At 39.2% G+C, this 19229-nt stretch overlaps 1 protein-coding gene across 6 annotated transcripts in view; it reads left to right on the forward strand.

The window, feature by feature from the left end:
- The window catches only part of LOC149319944 (serine/threonine-protein kinase LATS2-like), a 61412-nt gene that overhangs the window by 23358 nt on the left and 18825 nt on the right, over positions 1-19229 (forward strand). The window contains exon 2 of one of the 6 annotated variants that reach the window (XM_089512633.1): positions 1762-2180. The exons of 4 other annotated variants lie outside the window; for them this stretch is intronic. The gene's annotated coding sequence lies outside the window, so the exon portion shown is untranslated. Of the gene's footprint in view, positions 1-1761; positions 2181-6811; positions 7079-19229 lie in introns of those variants that run through there. One more of the 6 variants, XM_089512631.1, reaches the window with a different exon arrangement.

Consider the following 19229-nt stretch of genomic DNA (forward strand, 5'->3'; position numbering starts at 1 on the left):
GTCTTTCACATATAATGCTACTCCACCTCCTTTTCTTCCCTGACTATTCTTTTTGAATAGATTCAATCTTCTATTGTTATATTCCAATCATGGGAGTCATCCCACTAAGTCTCCATTATACCTATAAAGTCATGCTCTAACACTTTGAGCTTATCTTATTTGTTTTCCAAACACTGTGCATTGGTTGTTCTCATCTTTTATTCTACTGCAAGTTTTACTGGGGTTCCCATGCTCTCTTTTAGCTTCTGCTCTAGAATTTGCATCCTGTGTTTAGAGCTTGCTTTTGGACAGATGTTTTAAGTTATTTATCTCCATCCCCCCCTCGTGATTTATTCTGAAGTTCTCTTGATCAGATTTGCCATGCTTTTGCCAACTACATTATTTGTGATGTACAGACCACCTGTAGTCAGTAGTCTTTTATTTTAAAAAGGATGGTGATGGCCCTAGAAGTCAGACCTCTTCCATCAACACAATCAGTCACCTGCAGAATCTTCCAGTCCCTGTGTGATCTTTTGTTTTCCACTGGTTGAGTAGACAAGAATACCACCTCTGCCTCTAAATTCTTCACTTTACTGCCCAGGGCTTCATAGTCCAAGATGATCTACTCTAAGGTGTCATTTGCAATTCTATTGGTGCCCATATGAATCAGAAGATAGAGGTATTGCTCTTGTGTTTTGATGAACAACTATCCGTGACATCTTTGATACATCAGGAAGATATCACACTTTCTGATTGTCTTGTCCAGCTAGCAAATAGTTCCTGAGCAATTAATCCCCTCCCATCAGCACCTTTCTTTTCTTGCTGCAGTTGGTATTTAGGTTGGCTCATTCCTTGGCCATGCAGTGTCTCTTGTTACTGGTCTTTTTTCTGCATCTCTTCACCAACTTTATCCTTAGGGAAATATAGGAAGTGATTGCTTAGTTGGAGTGGTTCCAAATTTCTTGAGCAGGATGTGTTCCTGACTTTTGCTTGTTAAGAAACCAGAATCTGGTTCTGATATCATGAGGCACTACACTTATTTTTAAAGCAAAAATGGATGCTTCTTACCTTGGAATACCACAACCTTTTTTTTTTCAGACTGAACTTTAAATGTGTTTTACACCCTCCCCCCCAAACCTATTTAAATCACCAGGGTTTAAGATTAAGATTTATCCCATTGTGGAGAAATAAAATAGTTTTTTAAGGATTCTTAAGTGTTTTTAAGAGCTAAGTATTGCAAATAATGTGTACCCAGAGTAGGTCTTAACAACAGCAAAAACTGAAAATACTTTTTTAGAGCCAAGTTTGTTCATTTCCCAACAGCTGGATGTATCTCACAGTATAATTGTTTCTCTTTCAAAGATGAGTAAAACAAATAACATGTGATGTCTTCAACTGAAAGAAAATATCAGTGCAAATAGTTTCAGGACTTGAAGAACTTGTAAAAAAGGCATGGCCTTAACTCACCATGAAAATATGAAGTCAGAAATGCTGTTAGTTGTCTGCCTGCTGGTAAACAAAACTTGCTGAACTTGAAAATGCAGCTTTCAATAGTTACCAAATACTGGCACAGGATTGCAGACATGCTTCTAGCAGATCACTAATCCATTTGGAAACACCCCAAGCAATTAGATGAGGAATGTTGCATGCAGTTGTAGATAGTAGCTTTTTTAAATATTTTAATTGTACTGAATAGAAGCAATTGAGCAGATGATTGGATCTGTTCATCAGCCTGAAGAGGTCTGAATTCTAGTTCCTTCTCTTTCCCTCTCTCTCTTTCAGAACGAAAGGCTGACAGGCTTCCTGCTTCCACTACAAAATGTTATGCTGATGTGGATTATTGAAGAGATACAAATTGCCATAGCTTGGCTATGATGGTTTCTTGGGGGAAATGTATGGGTGTATTTTAAAACGGTAGATCTGGCAGTATCTTCTGCAAACTTTTAGCAAGGTTCTGCAGCAAATGGCACAACAGCTGCAACTGGACTCTCAGCTCAGGGGCTTCCCACATTTTGCTGAAACAATGTGCTTATGCTGTCTTATTTCTGATGTTCAAGCATGAGTACTGATGCTTATGTAGTGAAAATGGCACCACCCATGCATTCCAGGGAGGTTTCATCAGGCTTGGCAGGTTGCTGTGGGTTTGCAGGAGAGTGTGCGCGCGTACACACGCACACACCAACATAGAGGACAACAATGTGGTAATATGTTTCTCCCCTCCCCCACCTGAAGTTCTGATTCAGTGAGGATGCATTGTGCTCAGCGCCATGGATTGTTAAATGTTTGTCGAATAGGGATAATGGAAAACTAAGAAGGAGAATGGAATGGCATATCTTGAAAGTGGGGCTGGCTCGCTGGGTAGACAGAACAGTGAAGCAGAACCACTCCATACTACAAGATTTCCCAACTCTATTTGCTTATGTAAATACCTAAAACCATGCATATCCTGAATTTTTAAAAGAAAAAGAGTATCCCTACCCAATGGAAATTACTTTTTGCAAACCGAAGATTGTATATGTTATTAGGGAAATGCAGCCCCCCTCAGAATTACAATCAGTACCCATTTTTTTTTTTACTGTTTTTAGGAAATATATGAATATTCATCTTCAAGCTAGCTTTTCAAGCTTTTTTCTTATGTTTACTGAATATTGTGATTCCCCCCCTCCCGTCGCTGTGGTGATGTCAGTGGTTTTACTGTCTAATTTGTTTTTATTTTTAACTTGTTTTTTACCATGTTTTCTACTGCTTTGAGTGCTATATATTTTATTTTAATATTTTATTATTTTAAATAATAATGGAAGTGATAGTAATTATTATGATGATGTGCTGTTTTGCATAGTTCTCCTACTAGATCATGGAGGGAGGGATGAGAAGCTATGTGCAGCATCAAAGTCTACATCCCACAATCACAAGAAGTCCTGTAGGAAGCAAGGCTGTGGGTTTTTGGGAAATTTTATTGAAAAGTTCCAATGTCTTAAGTAAAGTATGAACTGATTTAAAATGTTTACATGGTATTACTTCTGTTTACTGAACACAATTGTCACAGTAACCTATAAATATTTGAATAGAAATCATAGAGTTGGAAGAGACCACAAGGGCCATTCAGTCCACAACCCCATTCTGCCATGCAGGAACTTACAATCAAAGCATCTCTGACAGATGGTCATTCAGCCTCTGTTTGAAAACAAAGAAGGAGTTTTCAAGGAGGAGACTCCACCACTCTCCAAGGGAGTGAGTGTGTTCCACTGTTGAACAGCTCTTACTGTGAGGAAGTTCTTCCTAATGTTAAAGTGGAATCTCTTTTCCTGTAGCTTGCATCCATTGTTCTGGGTCCTAGTCTCTGGAGCAGGAGAAAACAATCTTGCTGCATCTTCAATATGACACACCTTTCAAATGCTTACTATTTGGTTAGAAATAATAAATAACAAAAACTATGGTCTAAATATTATATTCAAACAAATTTAAAGTGTTAGGTGAAAACTACTTTTATCATAATGCTTTCCTTGAAATAGTTACAACATATACCTCCCTTATATTGTTTGTTGAAGTTTAAAAGAGAAGGCGCTGAAACTGTTAGCACATTAATTTTAGCACACCCAATAAACCATCTATAATGTGCCGTGGTTGGTTCCTCATCTACTTCTACGTTTAACCCTTTTTCATTGAGACCATTGGGGCAACTCCTGTTTAACTGGCATTATCTGTAGAATTTACCTGTACTACTATAGAATTATTTGCCTAACATCATATTGGGACCCATTTACAGTCACTAATGGGTTTATGGAACAGGGTTTATATATATGTAATTTAGGGGTCCTGGGGCAGAAAGTACATTCGGGGGACCTATATTTTTTAATGTTCAAACATACTTGTATGGTTACGTGTGTGTTTTGGGGGAAAAGAAAATTAGATGAGCCTGGGGCCAATTCTAGGCTCGCTTCCGAGTCCTACTGTGTGCCATGAGCGCCATCTTGGTGCACCGCTATTTACATGGGGCGCGTGTCGATGACGTGGCTCGTGCGTTGCATCGAAACGGCATGGTGCACAAGAGACGCCGCAGTGCTGCTCTAGGGCGCTTATGGTGCCCCTGTTGCGGCGATCAAAGAAGCCACATCTCTTTGGGGCCCCTTTGGCTGGGGGATCCAGGATGGTGCCCCGGTTGCCCCAGCCTAGCTACGAGCCTGGCATTGTGACAAAGAATACAGAACAAGTTTGTCTTCTGTTGCTGCAGCAGAGGGTAGGACCTGGACAAATGGATTCAAATTATAAGAGAGGAGATTTCATCTAGACATAAAGAAGATGATGATAAGAGCTGTTTAACATTGGGATGGATTACCTCAGAAAGTGGTGGATTCTTCTTTGTTGGAGTTTGTAAAACAGAGGTTGGATGGCCATGTGCCCAGGGAAGCTTTAGGTGTAGATTCTTGCATTGATGCACTATATGACCCTTGGTGTTCCTTTGAACTCTACAGTTCTCTGATTCTCTGATGACATGTGAAGCCCTCTCTATGCATCAGATGTTTCAGCAAATCTTCTGGCCATTACACAGAATCAGCTCTGTTTCATTTTTCAGAGTTGACACCATTCTTTTAACACTGAGTCACTGTTAGCATACACAACCGCAGTTAGTCACGGGGCTGTGCACACACAACTCTGTAATGTAGGCCCCTCAAAAGAAGGCTAATATCTTGCCAAAGAGAGAGGAATGCTTGTGAAGCTATCTCTGTCTCTGGCACACGCTTCCAGAACAATGTAGGATTCTAATTAACTTGAAAGCTCAGTAGCAGGGCATAATCACAGTCAGTTTGGAATTGTGTTCTGCATTCCTCTGTTTTTCCTTTGAAATGGTCAACTCTTTCAAGAAGTTCCTTCAGCCTCCTGGACAATGCAAGTATGATTGCAGGCACCTTGTTTTGCTTGTTGGCTTTTGGGGCCAAATTAACATACAGTCGGTCCTCCTTATCCATGGATTTTTTTATCCATGGATTCGAGTATCCATGGCTTGAATATATTCCAAAAAAGTATAAATTCCAAATAGCAAACCTTGATTTTCCATTTATATATGGGACACCATTTTGTTGTGCCATTATATTTAAAGGAACTTGAGCATCTATGGATTGTGTTATCCATGGGGGTCCTGGAACCAAACCTCAGTGGATAACAAGGGCCCACTGTACAAATTTAAGTATATGATTCAGAAACATGGTTCAGAAGTCCATGTGTCTCTGTTTACATAAAACATTCATAAAATCCCCCTCCTCAGTCTGGACCCATTTCAGCACACAAGGGTGTTTCAAAATTGTAACATTCTGAATCTTTGGAAGAATTTTTCAAAGGGCAATATGTCTAAAACACATACTTCTCTCTTTTTTCACTGTAGTCACCCCTCTCACAGGATCTACAAATGCAGACATGGCCCTTTAACCCCCCCTTTTGGGGGGGGGGGTAATTGCATGCTTAAAAGCTGCATTGGGTTTGGCCATCTGTTCCTACCAGGACTCAAAAGAGTCTTGCATCGGTAGTTGTTGCCTCAGTGAAAGGCCAACCTGTTCCCTCTATTCACAGTGGCATCTGGAACTTCACTTGTTGCACTTGTCAAAATGTTAGATTGCATGTGTGCTTCCAAATTCTGTGTTCAGCCAGAATTGAGAACAGTGGGGCTCTATTGATACCCAGATGCCCCATAGGAAAGGAGATGCCTCTTATATTAATCATGGTGCCTTTCCAGGAGCTTGAAAGTTGGTGCTTGTGGATGCACCTTGTGAAAATATCTGTTATTGTTGTCAACTACCTTCAAGTCAACCTCGACTCATGGCAATCCTGTGAACGAGACATCGCCATGTCCTCCTGTCCTCAACCACTCTGCTCAGGTCCTGTATGATCAGTCTCTTGACCTCCCTAATTGGGTCTGTCTATATCTTCCTCTCGTCCTACTAACCTTTCTTAACATTATTGTCTTTCCAGTAAGCTGTGTATTCTCATGATGTGGCCAAAGTACAACAGCCTGAGTTTTGATCATCTTGGATTCTAGGGAAATTTCAGGCTTGATCTGTTCTAGGGCCCATTTGTTTGTCTTTTTGGCCATGCATGGTATTCTCAGCACCCTTCAGCAGCACTGCATCTCAAATGAATTGATTTTCTTTTTGTCCAGTTTCTTCATTGTCCAGATGTCACATTCTATGTGGTGAAGGGGATTACAATGGCTTGGTTGATCTGATCCTAACTTTAGTGTTCAGTGTATATCTTTGCACTTTAGGATCTTGTCAGGTATAAGCCACCATGAGAAATAAATGTAAGATAAAATATAGTGAATATAAAAGACCAAACAGTAATTTGGACCTTCATCTATGGTACTCTGTCCAGTTCTGGGTACCACAGTCTAAAGAGGATATTGACAGTCTTAAAATAAAGAGCAGAACCAACAAGAAGGGTTTGAGGTCTAGCAAATTTATGGCAACATATGTTACTATGGGCTAGAAGCATCTCAGTAAATGTTTTCATTTGGGGCCCGCTCAGATGGGGTTAGAATGCAAGTCCCAACAGCCTAGCCAGAATAACCAGTGGTGAAGAATGCTGGGAACTGCCGTTCAACAACATTTGAAGAGTCAGCTGATTTTCACTTATGCTTTATTGTATCAGCTGTAACAAATTCAAAAGACTGTGCTTCTAGAATGTAAAAAGAGCTTGGAAAAGTTACTTTTTTCCATCATGGGAATGTAGCCATGCTAACCAGTGGAATTCTTGACATTGGTAGTCCAAAAAGTAAAATTCTCAAACTCTGTGTGAGACTGCTTCTGAAATTGAATTGTTAAGTGCCAATAATCAAATCACACATAAGTCAATGGTTCTTTTCTCCTTTTTTACCTGCTAATGTCATTTGCAGATGGAGGAAGTTAACCAAGAGTTGTCCAGAGGCTGCACTAGTAAAATTCATGCACAGAGCTTGTTCAGCCACCTCCCAGGTATGTGGAAAGAATAGGGATAGATATATCACCCCCTCCCCCCAAAAAAGGCAAAATAGAAGAGCAGCACATCTCATCAAACTTCTTATTTAAAACTGATTATATGTACCGGTACATGTGAAATGAAATGACATCAGGTAAGCCATGCATAAGTAAACAAAAGCATTTTGAACCTTCTAGAGGCCACTTGGAGGCTTCTTCCAAAACACATCCAGGGATGTTTTTTTCCTTTCACCAGCCTTTACTTTTCTGATGATTTCTGTATTAGTGGCCATCCATATAGCTCATTCTTTAACATGCTGAGAATAGCTGATGAGGCAGGCTTATGTGCTTTCCCCTTTTTTCTCTGTTTGTTGTTCTTGCATGCTCACTAAGGCATTCAGGATCTAGCTGGAAAAGAATCCTACATTGTTTACTGCAGTCACGTTGCTACAACCCAACTCCAAATGTCTCTGTTTCTCCAGCCCTCCTTAACCATTTTCTCAGTGTTGATGCTGTTTTAAAAAATGCAGCTAAACAGAGGACAAGGAGATTTGGGCAGGTATAAAAAGACTTTGTAAAAAGTAGTATCTTTCTCAGAAGCTCTCTTCACTGAGGTATGCCTGTACTCCTACATGAGTGTTCAGTTGAGAAGGTGAATTTTCTCCATAGCTGAAGAATTCACTGCAGTTTTTTCATTTAAAAAATTGGTTAAAGACAATATTTCTTTACATCCGTTTTCCATCCCTGAAAAAACGTGGGTTTTTTTTTACATTTAAGTTGAATAACTTAACCAAAATCACTAGAAAGACTGGAGTATGTTCAACTACATTTTCATGATGAAAACCATTTAAGGCCTAAAAGAAAATGAGGTTGCTTGGGAAAAAAAGCTGTTCTTTATCTGTTGGAGATCTAAACATAGAAGTGTAGCAAACTGGCTGTTAGGGCTGACAGTGTTTTTCTTCCTCCTTCCTTTAAGTATAAATAGCAATAATAATAATGAGTGCTAGTAAACTGGCTTGCTCTTGTGACAGTCTGACATGTTTTGTAAAAATCCCAAATGCCCTAACATTCACATATTACATTGCATGATTTTCCCTCATTTAGTTTATTACCTAAATGGGCTAGGTTTTTTTTTACAAGCTCTGATTAGAATAATTCATGTTAAGTGCAATATCATAGTTAAAAGAATGGAATGAAATTTGTGTTTTTCTGGAATAAAACGTGGATATAAGCAGGTCTACAAAGTATACCAAAATCCCCTGTAAAGATAACCACTGGACTGCATTTTTGTTTTATTTTTTGTCCTTGGTTTTTTTTGGCTATGTTAAAGGGAAATGGAGCAGTAAGAGATCTAAAGGAATGTGCAGAATTGTGAGAACTTAGTCTTGTTATGAAAAAAAAGGAAATGGCTTCAACAGGTCATTGAAAAATTGACCATTTGTTCATTCCAACGCTTTTTTTAAAAGGTCGCTTCCAACTAAAAGGTTGAGAGTACTACTAATGCAACAGGAAGTGGTATCACAATAGTATCAGGGTGTAGCAGTTCCTCTTGGAAGGTTTCTGTGATTAGTAGAAACATTCCCTCTTATTGATAGCCTAGGCTAATGGTTTTGATTAGAGTAGGAAAGCACTAACTGTACATATAGGCTGTACCCAATTGTAATCAATCTGAATTTTTTATTATTTTTTAAAATACAGCTTACATGAATCTACTGGTAGGCTTCCAGATTAGTTCCATGCTTATTTACTTTTTAGCAATTCTACATCTTCATGTAGTCTTGGATCAACAATTCATGAGATCACTGGCTGAAACTTGTAATGGGTGACAAAATGTACCTTGCTTTGGAGTAAAGTAGGGTAAGCAATAAATAGATAAGAAATAAGTCAAAAAAATTATTTGCTAGTTCTTCCTCTCCCATCCCAGATTTTCCTTTAAAATGGAATTTAGCAGGAATGACAGCTTCCCTGGCTCTAATTTTATAATGATAGTAATTTGGTAGGGAGAGGCACTGTCCTCGTCCACACTAGCTTCAACTGCAGTGTGTTGGTTTATATACACGATGGTAGCAGAAAAAGGGTAGGAGAGAGTTATCAGGCATTTAAGCAACAGGGACTGGTTTGAAAGAGGTCTGAGAGCCTTGTCTACCATACCTGACCTGATGGCAAGTGGCTAAATAGGATAGGGTAATTGTGTGACTTGTGAATGCCATTGCTGAAGAGATAAGTTTAACAGACGTTAAAACTGCTCTGTTTTCATAGTTGCAAAAGACACCCTACGCCAGAGGACTGTTAATGCCAGTAATTTTTAGCATGTTATAGGTCAGGGAAGTGTGACACAGTGCTGTGGAATGCACAAGCTACGTGCCAGTTTGTAGTGGGGTATTGCATTAAAGCTGCACATAAGATATTTCTTACAAGAAGCATGCACTTTTCCAGCCTTTTCTAGTTCATTACCTTGTCAACAGAAAGTATGAGCCCAATCTTGCCAAAGATACTTTAGAAAATGTTTTTTTTTAAATGTACCATTAAGTTGTGGACTAATTATTTCTAGGTAGTTTACAATGTATTCTGGATGATGTTCCATTCATAGAATTGGATTTGTGGAAGAATATTTCTCCATTTGTTGTTCCTGTGTGCCTCCAAGTCATTTTTAACCCTAAGGTGAACCTATCATAGGGTTTTCTTGGCAAATTTCTTCAGAGATGGTTTGCCATTGCCATTCTTTGAGGCTGAAGAATGTGACTGGCCCAAGATCACCCAGTGGATTTTTATGCTCAAGCAGGGAATTGAACTCTTGAGTTCCAGAGTTGTGGTCCAGTGCTCAAACCACTGCGCCACACTGGCTCTCATGAGACCTCTTAACAAGTTCCATACAATGTGAACCTATAAATTCTGAAGATTGTAAAAAGGTATAAGGGAATCCTGTAAAACCTTTGAGACAAATTGAGAAAAAGAAGTTTGTACCATAAGTTTCTGTGAACTCCTTCCAATGTGGTGTCTGCTGCTTTGTGGTCTACTTTTTCCTTTAATTTCTCAGTCTCTAAAATGGGAATAATACTGGATTAACTCAGAGTTGTGAAGCTCTCAGGGCTGACCATAGGAAAGTCACTTAAAGAGTAGCTATAAAGATAAAATAGGCATGGGAGGCCTTTTATGCTACCTTGGGAGGAAAGTCACAATATAAGCTTAATAAATAAATGCATTTATAGACCTTGGTGCTTAATGTTCACAACAGAGATACAGGATTGTTGGTGTTCAGCTGGAAGAAGGTCTAAAGACTGTGACAGAGATGTACAAAGAAAGGCATTCAAAACATGAATGTTTTCATGAATAGCTTCTCTTATTTCCATAACTTCTCCCTCCTCCCCCTTCCATTCCTATTTGTGATATGGAGAGGTTTTGAGGACTGAATTGTCCACTTGCAAAGGGAGGGGGCAAGAGTTTGAAACAACTTTTCCTTTTTAAAGTTTAAGCAACATCTTTCTTCATAACTGACCATTTGGAATAGTGATTGAGAACATCCTGTTCCTATGTGGAATATGTTTATTGTGGAATGCAGTTAGTAGGTTTATGGCAATCATAAAGCCATTCTTTGTGTGGTTTTAGGTTTTCATATTTTATACTGTATTACAGAAGATCTTGTTCCTGTCTACTTCATACCTTGGAAGCTGGACAGGTGCATGCATGTGCAAGGCTTTGTTTCCTTGAAAACGTGAATGTCTGTTTATATGTCAACAAAGGCAAAATGGAAGTTAAAAATGAAGGATTATTGTCATATAGTTCTATAAAACATAGACGTGAAAAAGGAAGCACTAGCAAATAAAGTATTGCATGAAAAGCTGTCCCAGACTGTAGTTCATACTGAGAGAAAACAATTATGTCTCGCTAGATATGTATTCATTCACAACTAGTTCACATTCACAACTAGGGTGGAACTAAATGTTACAGAACAGTATCCTTGGACCTGTTCCCCTCTTGATATGTAGGACCACTGCAATTGCTACACTGGTTAGTGATGGCAGGATTTGTCAACCAACACACCTGGAGGGCACCAGGGAAAGGCTTCTCCCTCAAACATCAATTCCAAGTTTCCTACAGTGTTGAAGATGAAGGCTTTCACAGCCGGCATCCATAGTTTTTTGGGGGTTTTCCGGGCATCATGGCCATGTTCTGGAAGAGTTTATTCCTGACATTTTGCCGGCAACTGTGGCTGGCATCTTCAGAGAATGCTGGCATGGAAGCGATTAGGGTATATATACTGTTGGTTGAGAGGAAATTATTTACCGGTACAGTATATGTTAATCTGTATATTGTTCTGTTGTTGAATGACAAGGCCTCAGGGTGTCTATTTAAATAGTGATCCATTGTCTGCTGGGAAACCCCCCTGACCCTGGGTGGTTCTCCTTTGCATTTGTTTGGTCCTTATTTTGGTGTTTTTCAGGACTGGTAGCCAAACTTTCTTAACTTTCAGGTTTTTTCTTTCCTGTTGAAGTTGTACAGGTGTTTGTGAATTTCAATGGCTTCTCTGTGCATTCTGACCTGATAGTTGTTGGGAACCATTCTGTTTCTCCGTATTCAGTTCTGATGGTAAAATAGTAGCACAAGACATTTCACCATCACCATGTGACTCATCAAGCTACTTGGGTGGATAGAACATAAATATATATATTTATTTGATTAAATTTTCTGAACAAGAAAATATTTATAAATTTCTGTGAAAATAAATATGCAACAAACTAGGCATTTAATATTATAAGCTTTTCTTTTGAAGACAGAGTTAGAGTTGGTTGATTTCTTCCAATATTATTGTTGTTGTTTTTGGTTTTGTGTTGTTTTTGTTGTTTTGAAGTCATTTCTGACTTACAGCAACCGTAAGGTGAACCTATAATGAGATTTTCTTGGCAAGATTGTTTGGAGAGGGTTTGTCTTTGCTTTCCTCTGAGGCCGAGAAAATGTAACTTGCCTAAGGTCACCCGATCGGTTTCCATGGTTGAGTGGGATTCAAACCCTGGTTTCCATAATCCTAGTCCAAAGCTCAAACTCTACCCAAAATTGCTTCTGACTACAGCTCCACAATTCCAGCTCCACAGCCCTGGTAAGAGCTGCTGGAATAGAGACTTCCTTGGCAGGTAGTGGACTATCGAGGTTTTTAAATAGAGGCTAGATAGACATCTTTCAGGAGTGCTGCAGTTATGTATCTCTGCATGGCAGAGTGTTGGACAATAGTCCTTGTGGTCCCTTCCAGCTCTAAGATTCTATGATTCTTGTCCTAGGATCACAAAGAAGAAGCATGATAGTTATATACATTCTTTCCCTCCATGTAATGAAGTGAAGGACCTACAGCTGCTCACTAGAGGTGTTACCTTTCTTGTGTAAGCTTATAGTTGGCTGGCTGCAGCACATAGAGACAAAATCAAGTAATACTGCTGCAGCTGCTTTGTGTGGAAATGCCTGACCTTTTGGATGCTTTATCCAGCTGATGGATTTGCCTCCAGCAATCACTGAGCAATTGTACCCTACCATTTTGAAAAGCAGTCCGACGGTATATTAATTATCAAGCCTACATTGTAATGGGAGCGTGTGCTGATAGAGTCTGAATTCCAAGTTGAGTTTGCAGCTGTTCTGACTTTACAATGAGAATGAATTCAATCAAAGATTAGTTCTGTTATCCATTTCTCTTGTGTCTTACTGTTCCCATATTTCACTGTCATTTTTGTATCCTGTTTGCTGTATCTTGCCCATTACATTCTTGTTGTATGCCTTCAAGTAATTTCTGACTTATGGTTGACCCTAAGGGGATCCTATCACAGTGTTTTCTGGGTCTGAGAGTTTGTGACTTGTCCAAGGTCACACACTTGTCCAATGGGTTTCTATGGCCAAGTGGGGAACTGAACCCTAATCTCGAGAGTTGTAGTCAAATGCTCAAACCACAGCACTACACTGGCTCTTCTACAGTCTAGTCCCCCTTAAAATTAATATAGAAAATCTTGATAGTTTCAAAGGAAATTTATCAGGGCCAATTTCAAGACAGCAAGAGTTGTTTTTGAAGTGCCCAGTTTAACTGAGTTGCTTGTTTCAGGCAAGACACTCACTCTTACTCCAAAGAACATAGGATGTAGCTACCACACCTTATCCTTCCTTCCAATAGCCTGCAAGGTAGCTTAAGCAGAGAGGAAGAAAGCCTGTGTTCTCTTGTATTATTATCTCCCAACCCATAGCTCTTTGTTTTATTTCTTGCTTGCTCTGCTTGGTTACCTCTGGCAGGAATTCCCACAGGAGACATCCACTATCTGCTGCCTTAAATTCCCCTATGAGCCTCTTTCTGGAGTCATTCATTGCCTGGATCTTGTGCTACAAGTACTTTTATTTCACTAGTAAGCTTTATTCACAATGTCCATATAGACAATATTTATTGAAGATAAAAATGTGAAAGATAGGCCTGCTTGATCCCTCTGAACATGTAGTGACTGATAGGTTGTCCTCCAGTTCAAATACAGTTCCAGCTGCAAACTCAGCAGAAATAATCTTCTTCTTTTCCTTCTATTTATATCCCGTCTTTCTCCCAATATAGGGAGCCCTTCTCTGTGACATGGTAATAATAACAGTGACCTACTTTACAGGGCTTGTTTTACGGGTTACTGAGATGGTGTGTGTACAGCCCTATGAATACTCTGAAAAGCTATATAAATGTGAAATATTATAAAGTATTATAATTGCACTGTATTGTTAAAATATTTGTATGTCAGGGTAAGCTATACATGGCACCATACCACTTCCCACTTAACAAGCTGATGTTACAAGGGAATTGTTGAAATTTGGTTTGCAACAAAACAAAAAAAGCTCTTTTCCTCCTTTTCCTTTGGGAGGAGAAAAATCTGACCCAATCTATAGCCAGCTACCACAGACAACTATCACAACTGCCACTGCCAAATCTCAGTGGTTAAATCAGCTGTGTGTCTCAGATGGGTAGGTGAGTGGTTCCAGGGCAAGCCCCTATGCCGAGAAGTTGCCTGCCATGGTGGAAATGTATGTATTCATAAAATCTATTAATGAACATCCATTGAACATGTAAAGGAGCAGTTTTGTCCTGTCTTTAAAATATAGTACAGCAGTCCCTCTTTATCCATGGGTTCAAGCATCCACAGATTGAAAATATTTTTAAAAATATACAAATTTCAAAAAGCAAACCTTGATTTTGCCATTTTATATAAGGGACACCATTTTACTATCCATTATATTTAATGGGACTTGAAAATCCACAGATTTGGTATCCATGGGGGGAGGGGGTTGTCCTGGATAACAAGGGCCCACTGTATCATCAAAAACCACAAAACAGTGATACTTTTATTGACTAACCAAAATTGTTCTTCATAACAAAACGGCTTGTAGCCAAAGGATTCAAGATGAACTGGACTGCAAAAGAAGTAGCTTTTTGTCTTGCTAATGGAATTTAAAGTTTATTTCCTGGACTGAATGTCTCAGTACCCACATGGCCAGAAGGAGGAGGGACCCCCTTGCATGAATACCCTTCCATTCCATCTGAACTGAGACATCAGCCACAACAACTTGACCAAATGCAAGGCTATTTAACACTTTTGCTGATGAAGAAGCCCGTGGAGCTTCAGAAGCTTGCAACATATATATTGTGCATTTTGCTTATTCCAATAAAGGTATCACTGTTTTGTGGATTTTGGATGATACCATACTTTGCTATATGGCCAACACGTCTACCTCTGGATATGTCTCCTGGATTTAAAAATATCTCTGTGTTAGATTACTTAGGCTGACAAAACATTTGAGGTTCTAGATTTGATGCTTCAGTGTTCTGTAGTAGTTCTGTCCTTAACTAACACACATTACCACATATGCTGCGAAAGTCTCCCACAGTAATGTACAGTACATCTCTTTAAAAAGTATGGTTCAGTTACAGAATATTCAGACTTGCTGTCCTGAAGGGTTTGTGGCCCTGTTAAAATATTCCCAGAGGGAGAATTAAAGATAGAAACAAAAATCCTGAAAAACATGAGCGTACTAAATTTCATCTGACCTTGAGAAATTCAAAGCAAGTGTTTGCCCACAAAAAAGTAGAACACCTCTCTCGATGCTATGAATGCAGTTATCTACAGAATATCAAACTTTTAATTCCCTCCCAGCCCTTTCACACCATACACACACATGTACAAGAGGTTTTTAATGGTGATGTGGGAAGAACCTTAACCGTAGATGTCATGTGCTGTTGCTAATCATGTAGTTGATGGTTCTTTACGTAATGCTAGTAAACAGAATTGTAGGAGAAAGGGTTCCATTGCAAAGCAATATGGGTAATTTCTATCCCCATAAAACCATGTGAGAAAGGACTTGAAGGCAAACAATAACACCAGCTAGATTTAATAGGGCCTTGCGACTGAATGAGAGAAGCAGTCTGTCTTGCCTCCATTTTGTCATCATATAAGCCCTCTGAAGTCTGCTGTATTCGTACAAGGCATGTAACAGATGCCACAAAGGAAGCTTTCCCATCTTTAATGTGTGTGTTCTTCTGTGGACAGCTAGTCTAGTAATTTGTAACTTTTGATCTATACACACAGCTGAAGGATTTCTTTACACCCAACTTGACAGAATTATTCCCTTTGAATCCTACCAAAATTGTAAACACTGTGGAATTTACACATACTGTACTCCAGATTTATCTTTGTAGCAACAAGGAGGCAATGAATAAAAACTAGCCACTCCTAAATTAGTGGCTGGAGTACTGAAATGGTTGGCATATCAGGTGGTACTTTTTATAAACCTAATGTCAGCCAAAAGAATGTTTGACTAATGTGTGTATGTGATAAAATAAGCAAAATGCATCACTGATGCTAATGAAGGGGAATGACCTCATCATAGCAGTTCATAGAAAGTGCCACTGAGACAGATTATTTGCCCTGAGAGCTGGGGTCAAGAAGTTGACATCGAAAGAGAGGGGTGTGTATGTGTGTGAGAGAGTGTATGTGAGTGAATGGGTAGTATTTTGATGTGATAACTTTGACAGCTGAGCAAATTAAATATGTATCTAGAGGAAAACAGTAGAATGTCGATGGTCCAATACAATTATTAGTTCCAGCTAGACTAGAGCTATCAAATCAAACAGGATTTAGATAAATTCAATGATATAGCCATGTTAGTCTGTAGAATCAGTATGTAGAGAGATCTTGTAGCACCTCTGAGACTAACTGAAAGAAGTCGGTAGCATGAGCTTTCATAGACTTAAGTCTACTTCCTCAGATACATTTTGACATTTGGATGAGGAAGTAAACTTAAGTCTATGAAAGCTCATGTTGCCAACTTCTTTCTTTCAATTAGTCTCAAAGGTGCTACAGGATTTACATGAAACTTGGCTTTCTGCTTAGCATTTGATTCAATGGTTTACTTTAACTGGAGTTAGTCATTAGCTTTAGGATGTAGCAGTCTTACTCTCCAGAAACACCAGTATGGTATAGTGGTTTTAGTGTAGGACTTGTGAGATCCTCATTACAGTTTCCATTGAGCCATGAAAATCACTGGGTGACCTTGTTCTTCTCTCTCAATCTGACTTACTTCACGGAGAAGTGAGATATGTATTCTATCTTGAGCTCACTGGAAGAAAGAGATATAAATGCTGCTGATAAATAATAACAAATATAAGAAAAACAATATGTCATTAAGTGGAAATGGAAGAGTCACCCCATAGTGCGGGGCATGGAAACTTTCCTTCTACGAAGAGCCATTAACCCATGGGAAAAGATAATCAAGGTGTCATTCATCAGTGAGTAGAACCCAAAGCAAATGTGGACAGTTTGCAGATTTACATATTTCTATGCCACACACCCCTTCTCTAAGACACCCTCCCCATGCATGTACACACGCACACAAGCTTGAATGAGGCCACAGCATGTAAAGAGCTGGATGAGACCCAGGTTAAATTTGGCTGACAAACATGTGCCCATCAAACTGCAGGTTCAACACTTCAGGTGTAGAGACTCAAACGACAGGTGCAGCATCATCTCCTGTTCCCTTATCTGTTGGAGTACCCCAGGGCTCTGTTCTGGGTCCCCTTCTGTTTTCTCCCTACACACTGTCCTTAGGTAAACTCACCAGCTCTTTTGGTTTTTCCTACCATCTGTATGCCGATGACACCCAGTTGTATCTTTCCACCCCTGACCTTTCTCCAAGGCTTGAACAGCAAGTCTCGTCTTGCCTCACAGCTGTCTCACAGTGGATGCGCCATCGGCGTTTGAAGCTCAACATATCCAAGGCGGTGCTTCTTGTCTTTCCTCCTAAACCCACCCTTCAACACTCCTTTTCTGTCTCTGTGGACAACATTTCTATTCCACCAGTCCAGCAAGCCCGCAGTCTTGGTCTTATCTTTGATTCTTCTCTGTTGTGTATCCCTCAGATCCAGACCACAGCCAAGGCTTGTAGATTCTTTTTGTACATCCCGGATTCGCCCCTTTTCACTCACTCCCCCTCACTCCTGGAACCTTCTTCCCCCGCAAGCAAGAGCCATCACTTCTTTAACCAGCTTCAAAATGGAGTTGAAGACCATCCTGTTCAGGGCAGCGTTCCCAGGCATTGCATAATTGTCACTTGCTATTTGATGTTCTTTTCTTGCCTGTTTTATTGAATCATTTCCTGTATTGCTATGTATTTTATATGTATTATCCTACAGAGAGGCCCCTTCCCCACCACCACTCCCTTTGTGTCGTGTCTTTTTAGATTGTAAGCCTGAGGGCAGGGAACCGTCCAATTAAAAAGATTGTATGTACAGCACTGTGTAAATTTACAGCGCTTTATAAATAAAGGTTAATAATAATAATAATAATAATAATAGCATCATATCTGTCCAAATGCTCCTATGTAACGCAAGGGTTTTTAAAAATACTTTTTGTCTTTTGAGTGTGCAAGATGTAAAACATCATATAACACTTGGTGATTCACAGATTATTAAAAGTGTTTTTTAATGTACTTTTCTAACAATATAGCAAAAATTCACTACATATAAGTAAATGCACTTGAAATTTAAAAAGTACCTCGTTAACTTTTAGAGACAGTTTCTTTAATTCATATCTGCCTTACAGAAAAAGTACTAACATTGGGCTATCCAAAGCTTTAGCTTTTGGTTTGCACTGACTTGGTGGTCTTGCTATGCCAGAACTGACCTTGTGTTTACACTAGAGATGTGATGTTTAGAGTAGAAAACAAGGTCCTCAATAGTGGATGTTGGTTATATTTAGGGTAGGGGAGTCATGTTTTGTTTGTGAAAGGGGTTGGTTAGGAGACTCAGACTGCTGACACATATTTCCTCAGTCCCCACCTGCAATGGTCACAGTCCAGACAGGAGAGCAAAACAGGCATCAAAGATCATGTAATACATTGACGCACGCTGTTAAATTATGCAAAGTTTGGTTTCAAGTATGGAATAATTTAAAATGTTTTTCAAGGTGATAATACCCCCCCCCCCCAGAAGCATATTGGTTAGGACAAGCAGAACATCATCTTTGGAGCTTCTCTCATTTGTCCTGTTAGTGTAGCCTAACACTGTTAATCACAGTCACAAATACTGCTAGGATGGGGTGAGGGATAGGAAACATTTGAGTACATGTAACCCCTGCATTCTAAATACCCTGAAAGCACCAGATTTTGGTTAGATCTGTTTAGTACTTGGATGGGGAACCATCAAGGAATAACAGGTACAGTGCTGTCACTGCCTTTTAGAGGAAGTAGTCCTTGCCTAAGAAATCCTTATGAATTTCATAGGGTCACTGTATAAGTCAATAGTTGACTTGAAGGCACATACACACACCAATATACAGGAACAAGCCCTGTCTCTATTGAAGATTCCCTTTGCTTTACCTACAGAGTTTTGCCTCAACAAATTAATGTTTCCCACTCCTCCTCAGAAGGTTTTCTGTCTGCATCTTCTAAAACTTCAGGTCTATCTGGATTGGAAATCACTTTTAAAAGAAGTGAAAGATAAAATGTTTCCAAATGCTGATCTGTTCCTAATATAAAGCCATATACTACTGTATTTATTTACTTATTTGAGAAATGTTTATGATACTTTTGAAAATTACTCATTTGCTCATAGCATCTTGAAGTGATGACTTTGAGAATCAAAAGTACAATAAAACAAAAGTACAATAAAACAAAAGCACAATGTATAGTTACTAAAAAAACACATTGTTAATATCTTTTAAAAATCAAAGGGCTAAAATACAACCATGAAAAATATCAAACCATACACTGTACACAAATAGTAGAATAAGTAAAGGTCTAGCTATTTTAATT

Source organism: Sceloporus occidentalis, unplaced genomic scaffold (genome assembly GCF_023333645.1).
Source record: "Sceloporus occidentalis isolate IW3139 unplaced genomic scaffold, rSceOcc1.0.p SCAF_2, whole genome shotgun sequence".
Lineage (NCBI taxonomy): Eukaryota > Metazoa > Chordata > Lepidosauria > Squamata > Phrynosomatidae > Sceloporus > Sceloporus occidentalis.